The sequence below is a fragment of the Lissotriton vulgaris genome, unplaced genomic scaffold, assembly GCF_964263255.1.
Source record: "Lissotriton vulgaris unplaced genomic scaffold, aLisVul1.2 SCAFFOLD_2145, whole genome shotgun sequence".
NCBI classification, from domain to species: domain Eukaryota; kingdom Metazoa; phylum Chordata; class Amphibia; order Caudata; family Salamandridae; genus Lissotriton; species Lissotriton vulgaris.
The window spans coordinates 363,691-383,330 of NW_028255453.1; positions in this window are offsets into that span (position 1 = coordinate 363,691).

The following is a 19,640-nucleotide window of genomic DNA, read 5'->3' on the forward strand; positions in this document are numbered from 1 at the left end:
ATTTATCTTTATATAATCTTTTTGCGGAGAGTACCATTTGCTTGAATTCTTTTTTCTGCTTAACTAACTGTTCCTGTCTCTCTTGAGTGAAATTCTTTTTTTGTTTCCTTTGTGCTGCTCTTATCTCCCTTTTCTTATTTTGGCACGCCACAGAAAACCCTTTACCACGGTTTGTTTGTTTTACTCTTATGGGATTATCCCCTTTTAATTTTATCTTTAGGCATTGAACAACTTCTTCTAATTTCCCAATAAACAATTCCAGATTTTTGTTCTCACAGTTTTCAGGTGCCATTTTTGTTTGCATGGCCTTCAGTTTTTCTATGTATTCCTCAGTTAAACGTGTCGTCACACGTTTGGGGTACTCCACCTCCTGGGTAATCACTGTTTCTCTCTGTGATTTTCTTCCCCCCGATATTACTATATGTAGGAGTTTGTGATCACTCACCTCTTTTTGCTCTAACTTAAAGTCCCTAATTTGGTGAAAGTTTCAAGCCTGCAGGAATATATAGTCAATTGGGCAGTTCTGTTGCCCTTGGATAAACGTTTTTCCTGCCGGTGAGTCTGACTCTTTTCTCCCATTTACGCAGTGAAAATCCCTGCTTCCTAGGGTGTGTATTAAATCTAGGTCTTGTTTCAGCTGGGAACCTTGCCGGGTTTATTCCGTATACCTCTAACTGTTCCCTATTCCAAAGGTCAGCCTTTTTTGGGTTTAGTTTATGGTTGAAATCACCCATTATCATTATTGTGTCTGCGGGATAATTTTCTAGAGTACTATCTACATCCTCTTTAAAACATCTCATTTCCCTTTCATACTCCTCCCCATTGTCCCACTGCATGTATACGTTCATTAAAATCAACATTTTATAGTTTGGATCCACCGTCATGAGTTCAACTCTACTTGATTGTACCCATTTACATTTTGTATTCAACAGTTTTATTTCCCTCATTACTTTTGTTGATACCAATGTCAACAGCCCCCCCGAGGGCCTCCCACGATTTTTCTTTATGGCAGGCTGATGTATCTGGGCATAACCGTCAAGGGTTGGGGTGTCGTCGCATAACCAGGTCTCTTGCAGGCAGGCAATGTCCACTTTATTTATGGATTCCTTTATATATTCCCATTTTTGCTCATTGCCTAGCCCATTTACATTCCAGGTTAAGAGACCTAGTTCTTGCGAGCCCCCTCCATCCTATTCAACGTCACTTAAACCACCTTCTTCGTCTGAATCCTCCGAATTACTTTCAATGCTTTCACCCATGCGATTACTATGTAATGACCAGTTGCCCCATGAGGAATCATTCTCTGTGTTGTCTATTGCAATGTTCAGCGAGCTTCGATCTCCTTTTGTTTCTTTATAGAGCACCACTTGTCTCTTCTGTAGCCCGGCATGCTGTTTTAGGAAGTTGTTATCTTTAGAGGATTTTATATCTCTCTCTGGGATAATCCTTATTCCCTGTTGCGTTATCTCATTTGAGGCTTTTAGGATTGCCCTTTTTACCAGGTCTGAATAGAGGGTGGTTTTTGTTATTTCCTTTCCGTACCTGTTTTCTACAAATCCAATATGCTGGAGGTCTTTAGAACCGATCCCCTTCAGACTGCCGCATTTGGCAAAAGCGGCCAAGACCAGTGCCCTATTCATGGGATTAATTTTCCTTGTCGGCTTCTCTTTCCTCCCTGCTGGAATCAGGTCCAGAAATAACCATTTGTTATCATCTCTCTCGGATAAGTTCATGTTTATTTCATGCACTTGTTGACTGTTGATCGTTCTCCCTCCTTTCCGATCTTTGTTTCTCATGTTGGATTCTTTGTGTATCTGTGGTCTTACGGACCTTTGTTCGGTAACCTGTTCATCCCTTAGCCTTACTTTTTGTCTCGTCGTACGGGTAGAGAGCGGGTTCTTGGTTTCCTCCCTGTGAGTCTGCTTTTTCCTTGGGGCTCTCGGGGTCTTTGGGGATGTTGAAGATTTTGCCTCTACCTGTGTAAGTCTCTGCGTTATAAATGTTGGGGCTGAGGCGTTTAATCCTGCCTGCACACCCCCCTTCGTTGATTCCTTCCCTTTTCTCGTTCCTCTGCGTTTCGTTTGCCTGGATTTTCCTATCCTGTTCCTGGTCCCAAGCGTGACATACCCACCACGCCTTTTTATCAGCATTGGTCTTTTTGATATATACACATTGTCCACAGATTCTGCAGCTTCCTTTGCTGATTGTTCTGCAAGTTTAGCTGATCTTTCAAGGATTATCATGCTTTCTTCTTCTGGTATTATCCTGACGCTTTCCTCATTTGGAGGGGGTATATCAGTTGGCTTTACCCTGCTTGGCAATTGGCTCTTTATTTCTCTGCTTTTCTGAGTGCTTTCTCTCTCCGAGTTCTTCTTCTATTTTGTTTAGATGTTGTTTCTGAGCTTTCATCACTCCGTTGTTTGAGAGTGTTACTTCCAGGATTCCTTGAAGTGCCTTCTGCAGTAGCAAGATTAAATCCATCAGCGAGGATGTTGGAGTTCCAGAGAGCACCGAGTCCTGTGTAGTATTTCTGACTAGGTTTGCAGGATAACTTGTCCTTAAGCTCTTGATGTATTGGGGATTTTTGCAATGGTAGGAGTTGTTGAAATTGATCTGGAGCACCTCCCCACACAACGCTCTGGTTCTGGCCTTCATTTCCCCTATGATCTTCAGTCCCTGGTGACAACAGTGAGAACATCTTTGGTGATGATGATAGTCGTGGCGCCGAGATTTGGTGATTTTGGCTCTGCAGTGTCTGGTTTAACAAATTGCGGTTCACCCCATCTTCCTCGTTATCAAGATTGGCTTCTTCCTGGAGTTCTCCCTTATTTGACCGTCTTTGATTTTCATCTAGCAAGCCTGAGTTTTCACCAATTTCTCCGCCAATTTCCACTATTTCTCCATCTATATCCGATGTTATTGCGGGGTTTAATGATTTATAATGTTTGCCTACAAACTCCTTTATGGACTTTGACGCTGCCGTGTTCTCTTTCTGTTTATTAGTTGTTTGATTGCACCCTCTTTTTGCCTTCTGGGCATTCTTCGTTGCTCTTTTGACTTTTCTTTTCTTTCGTCTCCCCTTACTATTTTCCATAGATGATGCATGACTTTCCTGGCTTTCATCCAGGAATTTTGAACCCTCCAATGATTTACTCCTTCCTAGTTCATCCGGTAATTTTTGCCCTCTTTTGGGTGCCATTTCTGGCAAAAAAACTGTTATTATACTGTTGTTATACTAAGGGTGGAGCTCTTAATTATTAATTTTACTTTTATTAAAAGTTGTTTACTTACCTCTGTTCTGCCTTAGTTGCCTTCCGCCTGCTGCCTTGCCCCACTGGTGCTTTCTGTCGAATTTTAGATCTCCGACTTCTCCGTTGGTGTTTGGTTTTCTGAGGGCTGGTGCTTCACTTACACGCCCTTTATTGTCAGCTTATAGCTCCACAGTTTCGCAAGGTATTACCTCGCAGACTCAGCTGAATTCCCTGATCCAGCTAAAGGTCCGAGTCTGCACGAATGGGGGCCGAGTGGGGGCTAGGTTGGGGCTGGCCATCAGTGGCGTTCTCTACCTCCGCTGCGTGTGCAGTGTACAGAGGCTCGTGGCGCTCGTGGTGCTCGGCGAGCCCTCCTGCTCGTGCCGCTCCCGCACCCGCACTCGCTTCCCTCGTTTCTCCCTGCCTCTCCCTGATGGCTCCTGAGTTCTCCGAGGCCGGGGAGGAAATCTTATCCGGTTGACTTGCTTGCCCGCCTGCCGCTGAAATCCGGCTGACTAGGTTTGCTCCGTGTCCTCTGCTTCGCGTCCTCGCGCTCCTTCCTCCACGAAGATCCTTCCTCGGTGATCGCAGCGCTTGGTCTGATGGGGCGTGGCTTTGGCAAGGCATGGCTAGGCACGATAGGCGATAGGCGAACAGAGTGTAAGAAGTCAATCTAAGGATCCAAAGGGAAGAACTTGCCCTTGCCAAGGAAAGAATTGCTTTCGCCAGAGTCAACAATTGAGTGGGTCAGAACCCACTGGTGGCAGCAACATCCTTAGGTATACAGACAGGTCATATGATAATAGAAACCTGAGTAAGATTGTGCCCCCCTCCAAGATAGGGGATGACATCCACAAATGGATAACTGCTCTGGAGAGGGCCTGCAAAGTTCAGCAGGTACCCCAGAGTAAGTGGGCAGCAATCTTGTGGCTCTCCTTTGAAGAAAAAGGTAGAGATAAGCTCCTTGCCGTTAGTGAGAAGGATGCTAACAACTACCCTGTCCTGAAAAGTGCTCTGATTGATGGGTTTGGCCTAACCACTGAACAGTACAGGTTAATGTTCAGAGATACCCAGAAAACTCAGGCTCAGGATTGGAAGGACTTTGTTGATTGTGCCACTAAGGCTCTGGAAGGCTGGTTACCGGGAAGTAAAGTTACAGATTATACAGGATTGTACAATTTGATAATGAGAGAACAAATCTTAAATAATTGTCAGAACCAGATGTTGCATCAGCACCTGATTGACTCAGATCTGACCTCTCCCCAAGAATTGGAAAAGAAGGCAGACAAATGGGTCAGAACCAGGGGTAAGCAGAAGAACCAGAACCAAGGTGGTGAAAAGAAAAGAAGAAAAGAAAGCAGACCAAAAGGGTGGGAATCAGAACCAACAAAAAGACCAGAAGTCTTCCACAGGGCCCCAACAATCTAATGAGGGTGGGTCCCAAGCTTCCCAAAAGAAGAAGAATGATGGTCCTAAGAAACCATGGTGCCAATACTGTAAAAGTAAGACTCACTGGTTTATTGAGTGCACCAAGAAAAGCTCAGCTCCTACCACTACTGCCCCTAAGGCACCTGCACCCCCTAGTACAGTTAGTAGTGGTAGTACAACCCCATTGCTATAGTTGGGTTAACCCTGGGAACTAAAGTGGGTTCTGACTTAGTCAGAATACCTACTCAGGCTGTTCGTGTTTGTAGTGGGGACATGGATATGACCCCTACTGTAAGTCCCAGTACTCTGGGCAAATACAGGCAAACACCTTTAATCAATGGAAAAATAACTCAGGCCTACAGGGACACATGTGCCAGTGTCACCATGGTGACACCAGGCTTTGTGGACCCTGAACAGATCATACTAGGTGCAGATTGCCTGGTGACCAATGCTAGCAACGTCACTGCCACTCACAGTATGGCAGTTGCAAATTTCTCCTGGGGAGGGGTAACTGGCCTCAAGAAGGTTGTAGTTAGTTCAGACCTCCCAGTGGAATGTCTTTTGGACAATGATTTGGAATCCTCACTATGGTCAGAAGTGGATTATAGGACTCATGTGGAAATGTTAGGTCTCTCAGCACATGTCCTTGCTATGACCAGGTTACAGGCCAGAACATGCCAAGCTGAACAGGTGCTGGATCCTGGAACAATGGACCAGACACCACCCAAGAGGAAGAGGAAGAGGCAGTGCCTTCCCCGTTGCCTCAGGTTGTGGATCAGCCCTCTCAGGAGGATGAACCAGAGACCCCAGAAGGAACTGTCCTAGAAGAGCTTGAACCTGATCAGGTTGAGTTTCTTGGGACAGGGGGACCTTCCAGGGCAGACTTGAGGCAGGCACAGTTAGACTGTTCCACCCTTGAACCTCTCAGACAGCAAGCTGCTGCTGAGGCTGCAGGGAATGCTACAGGTACCCACAAGGTATATTGGGATGAAGTACTCCTATACTCAGAGTCAAGAGACCCCAAGCCTGGTGCTTCCAGAAGGCTGGTCATCCCTTTGTCTCTGAGGGGGATCCTTCTTACCTTAGCCCACGAAATTCCCCTTGCAGGTCACTTGGGCCAGAACAAGACTTGGGACAGGCTTGTCCCTCACTTTCACTGGCCCCACATGTCTGAAGACACCAAGGAGTTGTGTTGCTCCTGTGTCACCTGTCAAGCCAGTGGCAAATCAGGTGGCACAACAAATGCCCCCCTCATACCATTACCTGTGGTGGGGGTACCCTTTGAAAGAGTGGGGATTGACATTGTTGGACCAATGGACCCCCCAACAGCATATGGGCACAGATTTATACTTGTGGTAGTAGATCATGCCACCAGGTATCCAGAAGCTATTCCCCTTAGGACCACTACAGCTCCTGTTGTGGCCAGAGCCCTACTTGGAGTTTTCTCCAGAGTGGGGTTTCCGAAGGAGGTTGTCTCTGATAGAGGTGCAAACTTCGTGTCAGGATATTTGACTGCAATGTGGAAGGAGTGTGGTGTAAATGACAAATTTACCACACCCTATCACCCACAGTGCAATGGGCGTGTTGAAAGGTTCAACAAGACCCTAAAAGGGATGATAACAGGGTTACCTGAAAAGCTTAGGCGAAGATGGGACATCATTTTACCCTGCCTCCTGTTTGTTTACAGAGAGGTCCCACAGAAGGGGGTTGGCTACAGCCCTTTTGAGCTTCTGTTTGGGCATCCTGTAAGAGGACCCCTATGTCTTGTGAAGGAAGGATGGGAGTTACCTCTCAAAAAGCCTAAGCTTGACATAGTGGACTGTGTACTTGGTCTCCTCTCCAGGATGGCAGAGTACATGGAGAAGGCAACCAAAAACCTGGAGGCCAGTCAAGAACTCCAAACAGCTTGGCATGACCAAAAGGCTGTCCTAACTGTTTACCAGCCAGGGCAGAAGGTGTGGGTGCTGGAGCCAGTGGGCCCAGCAGCTCTCCAAGACAAATGGTCTGGACCCCACACAATCATTGAGCAAAAGGGAGAGGTCACCTACCTGGTGGACCTTGGAACTCCCCGGAGCCCCCACAGGGTGCTCCATGTAAACAGGCTCAAGGCATATGTTGCTCATGGCCACAGATGAGGGAAAGGAGGAAGAGAGTGACCCTCTCCCAGACCTGCTCACTCAGAACCCTGATGATGGGTCAGTAGATGGTGTGGTATTTTCTGACAGCCTCTCTGAACATCAACAACAGGATTATAAACAGGTTCTTCAATCCTTTCGACATATGTTCTCTCTGACCCCCAGTCAGACAAACTGGTGCACACATGAGGTGGACATTGGTGACAGTCTGCCTGTAAAGAGTAAAATCTACAGGCAACCTGGCCACGTCAGGGACTGCATAAAGAAAGAAGTACAGAAGATGTTGGAATTGGGAGTCATTGGGACCTCAGAGAGCCCTTGGGCTAGTCCTGTAGTTATAGTGCCAAAACCTCACACCCAGGATGGTAAGATAGAGATGAGGTTTTGCGTAGATTACAGGGGTCTCAATGCTGTCACTAAGACAGAAACCCATCCAATACCTAGGGCAGATGAACTCATAGATAAATTGTCTTCTGCCAGAATTCTTGAGTACATTTGACCTAACAGCTGGTTATTGGCAAATCAGGTTAGCTGAGGAGGCCAAGGCTAAAACAGCATTTTCTACCCTAGGAGGTCTTTACCAATCTGTGGTGATGCCCTTTGGTTTGAAAAATGCACCTGCCACTTTTCAAAGGTTGGTGAACCAAGTTCTCTCTGGGTTGGATGACTTTTGTGCAGCATATCTAGATGATTTTGCTGTCTTCAGCTCCATCTGGGAGGATCACCTGATCCACCTGAGGAAAGGTTTGGAGGCCCTGCAAAAGGCAGGCCTCACTATCAAGGCCACCAAGTGCCAGATAGGGCAGAGTCAGGTTGTGTATCTGGGCCACCTTGTAGGTGGAGGCCAGGTTCAACCCTTGGAGAGCAATATACAGGCCATAAAGGACTGGGCTCCTCCAACCACCCAGACACAGGTCAGAGCTTTCTTGGGCCTGTCTGGTTATTACAGAAAATTTGTCAGAAAATATGGGTCCATTGTGACACCACTTAATGATTTGACAAGCAAGAAGATGCCAAAGAAAGTTCAGTGGACAGTTAGATGTCAAAAGGCATTCGATGACCTGAAGCAGGCCATGTGTACTGCACCTATTCTCAAGAGTCCTGACTACTTCAACACCTTCATTGTCTAAACAGATGCTTCTGAGTTGGGTGTGGGAGCTGTTCTATCTCAACTGAATATAGATGGTCATGACCAGCCCATTGCTTTTATAAGCACAAGGCTGACCCCTAGAGAGAATCGTTGGCCAGCTATTGAGAGGGAGGCCTTTGCCGTGGTCTGGGCCCTGAAGAAGTTGAGGCCATACTTGTTTGGCACTCACTTCAAGATTCAGACAGACCATAAGCCCCTCTTGTGGCTAAATCAAATGAAGGGTGAAAACCCCGAACTTCTTAGGTGGTCCATTTCCCTACAGGGGATGGACTTTACAGTGGAGCACAGACCTGGTACTGACCATGGCAATGCAGATGGGCTCTCCAGGTATTTCCACTTAGAACAGGAAGACTCACCTGGTCAAGGTTAGTTTAATGTCCCTAAGTTGGGGGGGGTTATGTTGGAGAGTAGGGTCTGCAATCCTATGGTCACCCCAGATTTTTGCTTCAATGGTTTATGACTTTCCCTGGCTGTGGGCCTGCTAATCAGACCCACAGCCTAGCTGCCCTCTCTCTAAATTGACACAGATGTACTTTAGGTGCATTTACCAGTTGGTATTGGGTCACTCTTGTGAGTCCCTGTACAGTGTACCATAGGTCCCCAGGGCATAGGTGCACCCAAGGCCTACCAGGGGCTGCAGCATGTATTATGCCACCCCTGGCTGGCCATACAAAAGACACAACTGGCTGGTAACACAGCTGGCGCAAGGTGGTGTAATCACCCTTTGCTGTAGATATAGTATACCTATATCTAATCCCCAAATGGACATGTATACTTCTATAAGTCACTCCTATGGTAGGCCTTATCAATCCTGAAGGCAGAGTGCTTGGAATTATGTGAGATGGTGCTCTAGCATGAGCTGAGCCTGTCTGCAGCTTTCGGAACCATGTCCTTATAGCTGTTCCATGATAACGCTATACCACATACTCTTAAGTGCATTATAATCCTCGCGGTTATTGCTAACTTTGGGATAGCATTATCAAAACATGTCGTGTAAGGTGTCATACGCTTTGGAATACTACCCCCTCGCCAGTTCTGGCGACGGGGGTAGCATTCCTCCCTTCTAGAGGGATAAGACATGTATGTAACTGTAACCCCGGTTAAAGTTAAACAGAGCCTCAGCATCACAAAATGGATGCTGCCATCACAGACACAAGTCTGACCTCCTGCTGCTGGGAGTCCTTCCAGCGAGGGAGGCCTGGACAAAGGGTTTCCTGCCTGGGGAGGTGCTAGCACCCCCCCAGACAGGACTTTGTGTATTGAGGTAGGAAGGGCTGAAAGGAAAGAGACATGCCTGGGGCACACAAGGTGTCCCTGTGCATACCCCGGTTCAAACCAGTTGCTGGGGCACTCCAGCCCCAGCTCTGGTGCGATACCAGACAAAGGATAGTGGGTGTAACCACCCCCCTTCCTGGTCCCACCCACAGGAAGGACCTAGTCACTAGTCCAGCCCCCTTTAGAAGTATAAAGGTAGGAGCTGACCCAGAGGAAATTAGATTATCCTGAATTGAAACTTTACAAGAAGAAACTATGGACTTCGACGTTCTGCTGCACAGAAGACTGAAGATATCTCCCTTGTGGCCAAGGAGTGACCACCCTGCAAAAGCAGGCACCATCAAGCGTCCTAGCGGTTCACATTGTCATCCTTCCTGCCGGAACCACACCTCAGAGCTCGACGAGGCCCGGACTTCCAGACCTCTCCGACCTCTACCCACATCTGTAGCACAACTGAGACCCATGGGTGCGACGAGACACGTGGGACCGGCCATCTTTGAAGAACTGCACTTCGCTTCCAGCATGACCTCTGACGCACCCTCGAGAAAGTGCTTTGGGGATTGAGAAGCCCCAGCCCGAGCATCATCTGCGACGAAGATCCACCCTCCAGCTTCCATGAGAACTGCGTGGGGCCCATCTGCATTTTCCTTGCTCGTCGCGTTGTCTGGTCACTTGGCGGCTGGCTTGTGGCCTCCTAGATGACGAACCTCAAATTCTACACCTCTGGTATGGTTGCTCCAGACTGGCCCATGCTTCCTTCCAAAAGAGAAGCACCCCGGACTCTCCAGATGCCATCTTCACTTTCCGCGTGGGTTGCATTTGCCAAGGCCTGTTGACTCCGATCCTGGAGCTGACACCGCCGACAGCGAGAGCCTTCGTGGGACAACTCGTGCCGCCTCCTGGTCATCGTCGACGCCTCCAGGTTGAAGGACTGGGCTAAATTAAGGCCCTGCGGTGCCAGGGCATAACACCTGAAACCTTCGTGGGGATACCTGTTCCGGCGTACAAATTACAGAGACACGGGACACTTCCTTCGGCGTCAAAGATCAGCGTTTATTTACTGCAGGGACACAGAAATCGCTAGAAGTACAACAGAGTGTATGTTCAGAGAGTCTGCTTCGAATTGCAAAAGTGGATCGCTCCTTTTATACACATTTTCGCCATTGCACAACATACGAACAAAAGGTTACAACTCAGTTCCCACAGTAAACTTCAAAAGGGTCGCATTCATGTTTTCAGAAGCCCGGAACATAATTACAGTAACATTGCCGGTTCCCAACTGTAAAAGCACGCTATCCCACCATTAGGCACATTCCATCCTGGTTGTAAACAAGCCAAAAGAAGAGACAGGAACAGGTGCAAGGGAAACAAAGACAGACAACAGATAGTTTGGGGGCAATATCGGAAGCGTGATCACAGGATCAAAGGATTCGAGCCTAGCGCATGCAAGGCTGAAACAATAGACCGGCACGGCAAGATGAGCCTCGAGCGGAGCCATCTGCCTTTGCCGTGTCATTCCCCTAGTCATAAAGGCACACTCAAAGGAATATGCATCTTCCGCAAGAGCTTGGGAATCCCAGGGTCATCAGGCGGACGTTGTCCGTTCGCCGGCTACGTGAGGGCAAGAAACAAAATGGATGCCGTATCTAAAATGGAACCCGAGGGTTCAGATGAAGAAACCCGTAAATAAGACGAACCCTTCCAAGTAGTCCAGCGAAAACCCGTACACCTACTAAACTCGTCATTTGCGGTTCGTAGATACCAAACTCATCCATATCCGATCAAGCCCAAAACATCATTACGATTCTCACGGAACCTCAGACGCTCCTTTTGCCCTCATGTAGGCAAGCACTAGTCGATATCAGAATCAATATCGATATTCATCAGATCGTTTAGATGTTGCTGGAACATTATTCTATCCATCAATGTCTCTCTGGTAACAGATGGCCTTCTTATACACGTTGTAGCACAGAGGCTACATAAGGCAGGACCACACTGTACGCAAAGACAACACGTGAACAGAAACGTCACAACAACCCCTACAATCATCAGAATCTTCCAACCCCAAGTCGACATCAGACCCCAAAACCATCGTAGAAGCATCCCATCACCTTCGTCCACGTGTATGGACTCGGAGATTTTATGCAACTTCGAGATGGCTTGATAAACAGTTGGAGCATTATCAGGTATGAAAATACAGCAGCTCGAATGGATCACCTTGAACACACCACCTCTATCTGCGAGTACAACATCTCGAACCATACGGTTCTGTAACGTCATAAGTCTATCCGCTTGAAGCTCTGCTGTCATGTTACCAAGAGCACTTGCAGTTATATTAGCAGTTGATTCTACCACACGAGTTAACTGTCTCAGGTTCCTACTATTAACCATAGGTCCCCAAAACGGTAGGAAACCCTTAAAGAAGTCTCCTGCTTGTTGACCGGCAGTGTCCTCTTTGCTAATAACGCCTCTCACAACTCTAGTCTTGTGATAATCTGAGGCAACTGTAAAAGTCGGTGGCAAAAGATTCGCGATATAACAGGTGCCCGAGAATTCACGGGGCAACCACGTATAAGCGCGATCATAGCAGACAAAATAAGTACCCTTGGCAGTCAAAAATACAGGGGAAGAGAGCATTGGTAAAACGTATGTCTCAGTACAGGCACTCTTCCCAAGCTGAGCTCTCGGATTTCGACCAAGACCTTGCAGACAAAAATGACCTAGGTGGGGTACGATCCAGATTGGAGACGAGCTCTTAAACTGTCTATCACCCACTGACATACTATACTCAGCCTCACTCAGATCCTTGTAGGCTCGGACCTCTTCCTCTGGAATAAGCGATGTATCAAAAATATCTCTATCCAGATCGGCAATCGCTATCGCTAACGACTTGTGGTACGGGCCAGAACCAAGGTCTGTGGAGCGTGGCTCTCGACGGGGGTAGGAATCTAGTGCACTACGGAAGATGGTTTTGAATGCTCGAGCTGACCCCTGGGAGCTGTAGGGAAGAACCAAATACGGAATACCCTTATCCATGGTTTGTGGCATTAACCCACACACCCAACAGTTGGTAGTATTCATCACCAACTGATGCTGATGCAGAAGTTGGACAAAGGAATTGTTCATGAATTCCGCACGTCTGACCTGTTCATGTTGAGGCAGAAGATGAAAAGAATGTGGAGAAATAGTGGGAACGAGAACAGAATTCAGATCGTGAGAGGGGGAGGTAGGTGAAGTGGAAGGCAATAGCGACTGAATCCCAAAATACACTCCACCCAACAATAACATAGACACAGTCAGGAACAACATGAAAATCTGAAACAAAAAACATTTCGTTCGTAAAATCTTATGCAATTTAGATCTTTGCGCCGACATCCTCTCTATTTCTGACAGCTTAGAGAACTCCATCCTCTAAAGACCGTCCGTAACGTTCTTGACGCACCTGGTTCTGAGTAGCAATTGTCAATTCCCAGGAGTTACCAGAAACCGACAAAAGTAACCGACCTAGTGTCAGAAACCTGCTAAACAGAAGTAGGTACCCGCACGGCCCTATGGCCAACCCAGATGGTAGGTTTAATCAATTAAGCATTCAATTTAATATAAGTCTCCTAGCTGCACAGAAGAGGAACACACGTGATATGTAAAAGAAAAATTGGAGAATTCAAAATCAGGAAAAAATGCAAATGTCCACAATATTCATAGCAACAGTGAGGGGGTAATGTAAATTCAAAAATAAAAGGGAATTTTTTTTTATCCTTATCACGCGATCGAAGGAAATATCGACACTTTCCAGGTCGAGTTTGTTCTTCAAACAACGGTTCAGATGGCAAAACAGTGTTCGATTGTTCAGGTGACAGTTCAGAACTTGAATTCTCCAATGCTGAAGACGAAGGTACAATTCCAGATGATTCAACCAGTGTATCTGACTGAGCTGGATCGTTCTCTACAGGTTGAGCATCACTAAATGGCACGTATTTTGAAATGACATCTGTTTCAGTCGGGGCAAATCCTTTCCGTAACCAATTATCTGCTGGCAATGGGAGCAGGACTCTCTTCGTATGGGTGGCATGCACCCAGTGCTTTCTGCCGTCCAGCCGAACTGCAGTCCTCATTGCCAACAGGACTTGGTAGGGTCCCACGAACCTTGGCTCAAGATTTCGTTTTCTCCCAAAATTGCAGACCCATTCGCCAGGTTGGAGCCGATGTCCTGGTCCTTCTGTTTGTGCCGGTAGAGCTTCAAAAACCTGTTGATGAATCAAACTCAATTTAGCAGTCGATCGTAAAGATAGTCAATCAACATTGGATATTCAAGTTTACTAAACTCTTTAGGCCTTGGAACTCCCCAAATATTCGCAGGACGGCCGAACACAATCTCATATGGGCTAAGCCCTACTCGAGAGTGCACAGTCGCCCTGGTCGATAAGAGAGCTAGAGGCAATTCATCAGGCCATGCTAAACCAGTCGTTGCTTGGATTTTGGCAAGTTTCAGTTTCAGAGTACCATTGTACCCTTCCACCAAACCCGCCGACTGAGGATGGTTAGCGCTATGAAATTTTTGGAGAATACCCAAACCCGCACACACTCTTCATCACACTTCCCACAAACTCACTACCATTATCCGACGATACGATCCGTGGCATTCCATACCTTGGAAAATATTCCTTGAGTAGAACTTTTGCTGTGGACAGGGCAGTATTATCCTTAAGAGGGTAGGCCTCAATCCATCTGGAGAATGTGCAAACCACAACCAATGCATATTTTATTATAGCATCTCTCCATATGGATGAAGTCCAATTGGATAACTTCAAAGGGGCATGTAGGAGGAGCAAAATGGCCAGGTGTAGTGGGAGTGCCCTTGCCAGGATTATGCATCAAACATACCATACAGTTCTTAACCACTCTCTCAGCACACTTAGCAATCCCATCATTCTTCCATACAGGGGACAACAATTTACATACACCTTTCGCGCTAATATGTGACATACCGTGGGCCATAGTAACAACAGCAAGCACATACGCATCCGGTAACATCCATCTCTGATATTCTGACAAATCAATCCAACATTCATTCATGTCTAACTTCCCCGTGCTTTCTTTCCACTTAGCCTTTTCAGTTTCGGTGGCCTCATTCTGAATCGCTTTCACACTCTCAACTGTGTCCTCAAACATACCAGTCTCCGTCGGCCATCTCACTGAACTCGTAACATACATTCGATTCGTCAGATTCTTGGCCGTTTCCTTAGCAATCTCGTCTGCAAACGCGTTACCACGACCAACATCATCTGTAACCTTTCGATGCACGCTGCATTTAATGATTGCCACTTGCTTAGGCAATGTAAGTGCATCCAAAAGATCGTTCACGAGCTGTCCGTGTTGGATCTTCGTACCTTGCGACGTCATGAACCCTCTTTCTCTCCACAATCGACCAAAACTATGCGCTACGCCAAATGCATACTGACTGTCGGTGAACACATTCACTCGCTTTCCCGTAGACAAAACACATGCTCTCGTCAAAGCAATCAACTCTGCTGCTTGTGCCAAATTCTGACTCAATCTCGCAGTTTCCACAACCGTACTCAACGTTACTACAGCATAAGCAGTCGTCACATCACCATTCGGCAACTTGAAGCATGAACCATCAACGTACAAAGTACCATCGGGATCTACCAATGGAGTGTTTTTCAGGTCAATACAACCCTTCATCTCTTCTTCAGTTCTTAAGTAACAGTCATGTGGTGCTACATCACCTGATTCCATATTGATCGGCAACAATGTTGCTGGGTTCAACACATTACAACGTTTTATCTGTATATGACTTGCCAAAAGTGTCAACTCATAACCGGACAGCCTTGCGCTCGTCAAGTGTTGAGTCTTTGTTCAATTCAAAAGAGTATCAACTGCATGCGGAACCATCACTGTAAGCATATTATCCATGACCAGACCTGCGGACTGTCGAATGGACCCCGCAGCTGCCGCTGTTGCTCTTAGACAACTTGGCAACGCTCTAGCTACTGGGTCTAAGGTCGAAGAAAAATATGCACATGGACGCTGTTTGCCGCCAAATTGTTGCGTCAAAACACTTAACGCACAACCTTCTCTCTAGTGAACGTATAGTGTAAACGGCTTACTGTAATCAGGAGTAACTAACACAGGAGCCGAACACAACGCGTCACGCAATTCAGAAAAACTTTTCTGACAATCTTCAGTCCATGGCAAAGGAGTCGGAACATCCTTGCACGTGAGAGCTAACAATGGCTTCGCTAACAATGAAAAGTTTGGAATCCATTGTCTGCAGTATGACGTGATACCTAGAAAGGCACGTACATCTCTCTGAGTTGTTGGCACAGTCATTCGAGCAATCGCTGCAATTCTTTCTGGGGTCAACCTTCTTCCCTCCTTTGACAATAAGTGACCTAAATAGGTTACTTCTTGACAACAATACTGTAGCTTAGAAGGTGACACCTTGTGATGTAAGTCACATAAGTGCTTTAACAACGATACCGTAGCAGTTTTGCAAATTTGCTCAGTGTCGGCAGCCACTATCAGATCATCGACATATTGAATCAAGGCTGCACCCGTAGGTAACACAAATGAATCAAGTTGACTCTTAAGGGCCTGACTGTAGATCGATGGACTCTCACAGTAGCCCTGTGGTGCGCGTTTAAACCGAAAACTGCGACCACCTAATGAGAAGCCGAATAGATCTCTGCTTCCTTCAGCAATCGGAATGCTAAAGAAAGCATTCTTTAGGTCGATCACCGAAAACCAGGAGGCAGAGGCTGGAATCAGGGTCAGCAAAGCCGTAATGTCGGGCACCACTGGAAACTGTGGAATCACGATTTTATTCACTTCTTTCAAATCAATTACAAAACGGTACACAGGAGGCTTGGATGGGTCAGTTCGTTTCAAAATAGGTAACACAGGACTATTACACACATTTCCCCGAGTTTCTTCAATAACATCCTTTTCGATAAAATCATAAATGATCGCTAATAGCACTCGCTCGCCATCAAGAGAGATACGATACTGGGGGATACGCTGTAATTTCACATGTGATTTCAACTGGACTGCATAAGGTGGTATATCTAATAGGCCCACATCATTGGGACCTGTTGCCCTTAAAGACTCAGGAAGGGAACTCAATTCCGGTGGGAACTTATCAGTTGACAAGTACATAGGAGAGATCACTCTCTTACCTAATGTAAGCTCCACTCCCGTAGGAGAGCAATACAGAGTCGCATATAACCGCTTCAACAAATCCAAACCCAAGAGATTCTCACCACAGCCAGAAGTTAAAATCAAAGGAGCCTCTAGCTCACGTGGCCCGATCGTAAGGGACAAAGGGCTAGAAACTAGATTGCTAACCGGGGCGCCAGAGAATCCAACAGAAACGTTCGTTAAGCCAGACAAAGGTGTGCCAGGGAGTTTCGAATGCATGATGGAACTTTTTGCTGCACCAGTGTCCAACAGAAAAGGATCAACTACGCCCGATGTGGCAACTGCGACGTAAGGCCCTCTCTGATCAACCGGAACTGATACTACTCCCTCTCTTTGTCTAAGGCTGTCCTAGTAATTGTTGTCCGCACCAATCTCATGTTCAACATAATAGTCATCCACATGATACTGTGCAGATCTACCAGACGATGTATTCCGCTGATCATAACAATTGTTCGCGTCCGATGAAGGAGCAGAACGCTCATTTTGATTGTGAGAGGAGTCACGACCTCTACCTCGAGATGCTTGCTGATGACCACCACGACCTCCTCGAACCGAAACACCATTCGTTCGGTCACGTAAAACAGGGCAATTAAACTTCAAATGGCCCTCACCCCTACAATATGCACACTGATTATACCCAAGCATAGATCTGGATGCAGAGGAGTCAGAGCGCGACTGCATCCTAGAAGACTGTGCTTGCGGTCGATACTGCACATGCTGTTGTTGCGAGTCATTCTGATTCGAGCGTGGAGGATACGCTTGTTGCAACAATACCTTAGTTTTTAGCTCCTTCGTTTTCTTATCTGCACGATCATTCTCCTCTTTTTCCCTATTCTCATAATATTGAGCCGTTGCTAATATTTGAGCTGTGGTTGAGACAGCCCAAGCACTTTCAGAATTTTTCAATTTGTTGCATAGCTCAGGCAACAAATTTAACACAAACTTATCGACAAACAATCGCTGGCCTCCCTCAGTGCTCATGTCCTGACCACTATGATCGATAAATGCCTCCTCAAACCTAGTAAAGAAATCGGAGACACTCTCGTCTTTCTTTTGTTTGCAAGCAGACAATTTATCCCAGTTCACCCTCATCGCTTGCATAAGTGTTTTCATAAGCGTAATGATTCTTTGGGGCAGATTCGTAATTAACTGTTCAGGCTTAGCCCCACCAACTTGCCGTCCATCAGCCGCTACAAGTGCAGCCCAATCACCACCTAACTCGGCTGCATGATTCTCTTGACGAATTTTCGCCCAGACTGGCTGCGGTACGACATTACCAAACAGCATGTCGATATAAGCAAGGTTCATAATAGAAGCATCCACGAGTTGGGATAACTCCTTATAATAACCTGCTGGATTCTTCTGTGGGTCAGGCAAAGATTGTTTCACCTGCAAGACTTCTGATCGCTTCCATGGGAGGTGTATCCAGACTCTCTGGAAGTGTGGCAAAATTGCAGGATTAGCAGCAGCATCACCTGGCATCCACACTGGGGGAACCTCTCGCATAGGATACTGACCAGATTTCGCTTTCGGGTCACCGAAGTCGTCATCAAACGACACTCGAGAAGGCACTGTGGACCTAAAAGCTAACAAACGCTCTAATGCACGCCGTACATCTCCACCTACAATCATACCGTTCGAAAACTGACTCTGAAGTTCAGTCAAATCGGGCGGTACAATATCTAACTCATCATTATCCCACTCTTCTCTCAATGATTTGCACATCTCCTCAAACATGAATCTCTGTGTGGGCTCATTAAACTAAGAGAATGTATCGAACACTATGCGCGAAGTGTACTTAGCAGGGTGTCTAATCCACCTACGCGCCATAGTTACTAGCGTCGCACTCTCCCTTCCACCAGGGATTTGACTTCGTCTCTGGGGAGTTTCAGAGACATCGGATTCAAATAATGATCCGAGAAGTGGAGAATAGAGAGTAGCAACAGAAGAAGGTATACGGTTACGAACAGAAGGAGAAGAACAAAGAAGAACAGGCGCAACAATATTAGGAGTAAACGTAGGAGCAGTAGGAAGAAGAGGTGGTAAAGGAGCAGGGCCCACTTGAGGAACAAGGGGATTCGGAGGAACAGGACCAACTACAGGCTGACCAGCAGCCGCCGGAACAACGGGCGGAAGAACAGGAGGAACTATAGGGGCTATAGTACCCTGTACATAAGGAGGTGGTGATTTTAGTAAATAAGATAACAAAGGATCCTCTTTCAATGCTTCTTCCTTCTTTTCAGAACTCAACGGTAAAACCGGATAACATTTATCCACCGCCATGCTATGCTGTCTAATAGAAACTTCCTTTTCCTTCTCTGCCTTGTCTCGCTGATGCTGTTCTGCACCTTGCATTATCGAAATAATACCTTCTATCTTATTTTTCTTAATCTGCTTGATTTCTTTCTGTCTGGCCTCTTTGCGCCATAACCGAAAGGAATCAAACATTGCTGGCCTAGCTTTCTTTTTAAACAATTTTGCTTCGAGATTATCTAAAATCTCAGTCTCAAAGCTACCATGGGGTGGCCAACTAAGGACACCATCTTTTTTTGTATAACGGATCCAAAATTCATTATAGACAATGGGGTCTACTCCATGTCGACTATAGAGCCCATAAATCGGAGTTCCAACTGGAGGTATCAGACACGAGTCCTCCAACCGGGAATCCGTGTTGCAACACTTAAAGAAACCAAACAAAATACTTCGGCCAGGCATTGTGCACACTAACGAGTTTCAAACTTCAAGGGTTATCGAATTACGATATCCTCGCAAAAATACGAGACCCTCGGTTTTTGGCAATTGCAATTGTCAAAGAAAAACCCAAAAGAGAGAACCAACAACTAAGGACCACAAATGCAATGGAACCATGCAACCAACCAAGTTTCAACAACAACAACAACCAAGTTTCAAAGTACAAAGCAAAATGTCCCAAAAAGGAACCAAAGAATTAACCTAAGTACTAGGAGCGACCCACAAATACTTAAGTGAAAGAACAATGGCGTCACCAGGAAGGCCCGTCTATCGTCTCGCCGTACAAAGGACTACGCCAGGCGCCAAAACAGGTCGACAGTCAGGGCATCAGTCCGTCGCAGCCGTCTGAAAGCGGGAATCTTCGCGGGAAAAATCTTCAGACCACTTATTTCGACAACAGGATCGATGAAGCGGGGTGCACCTTCCCTCGGA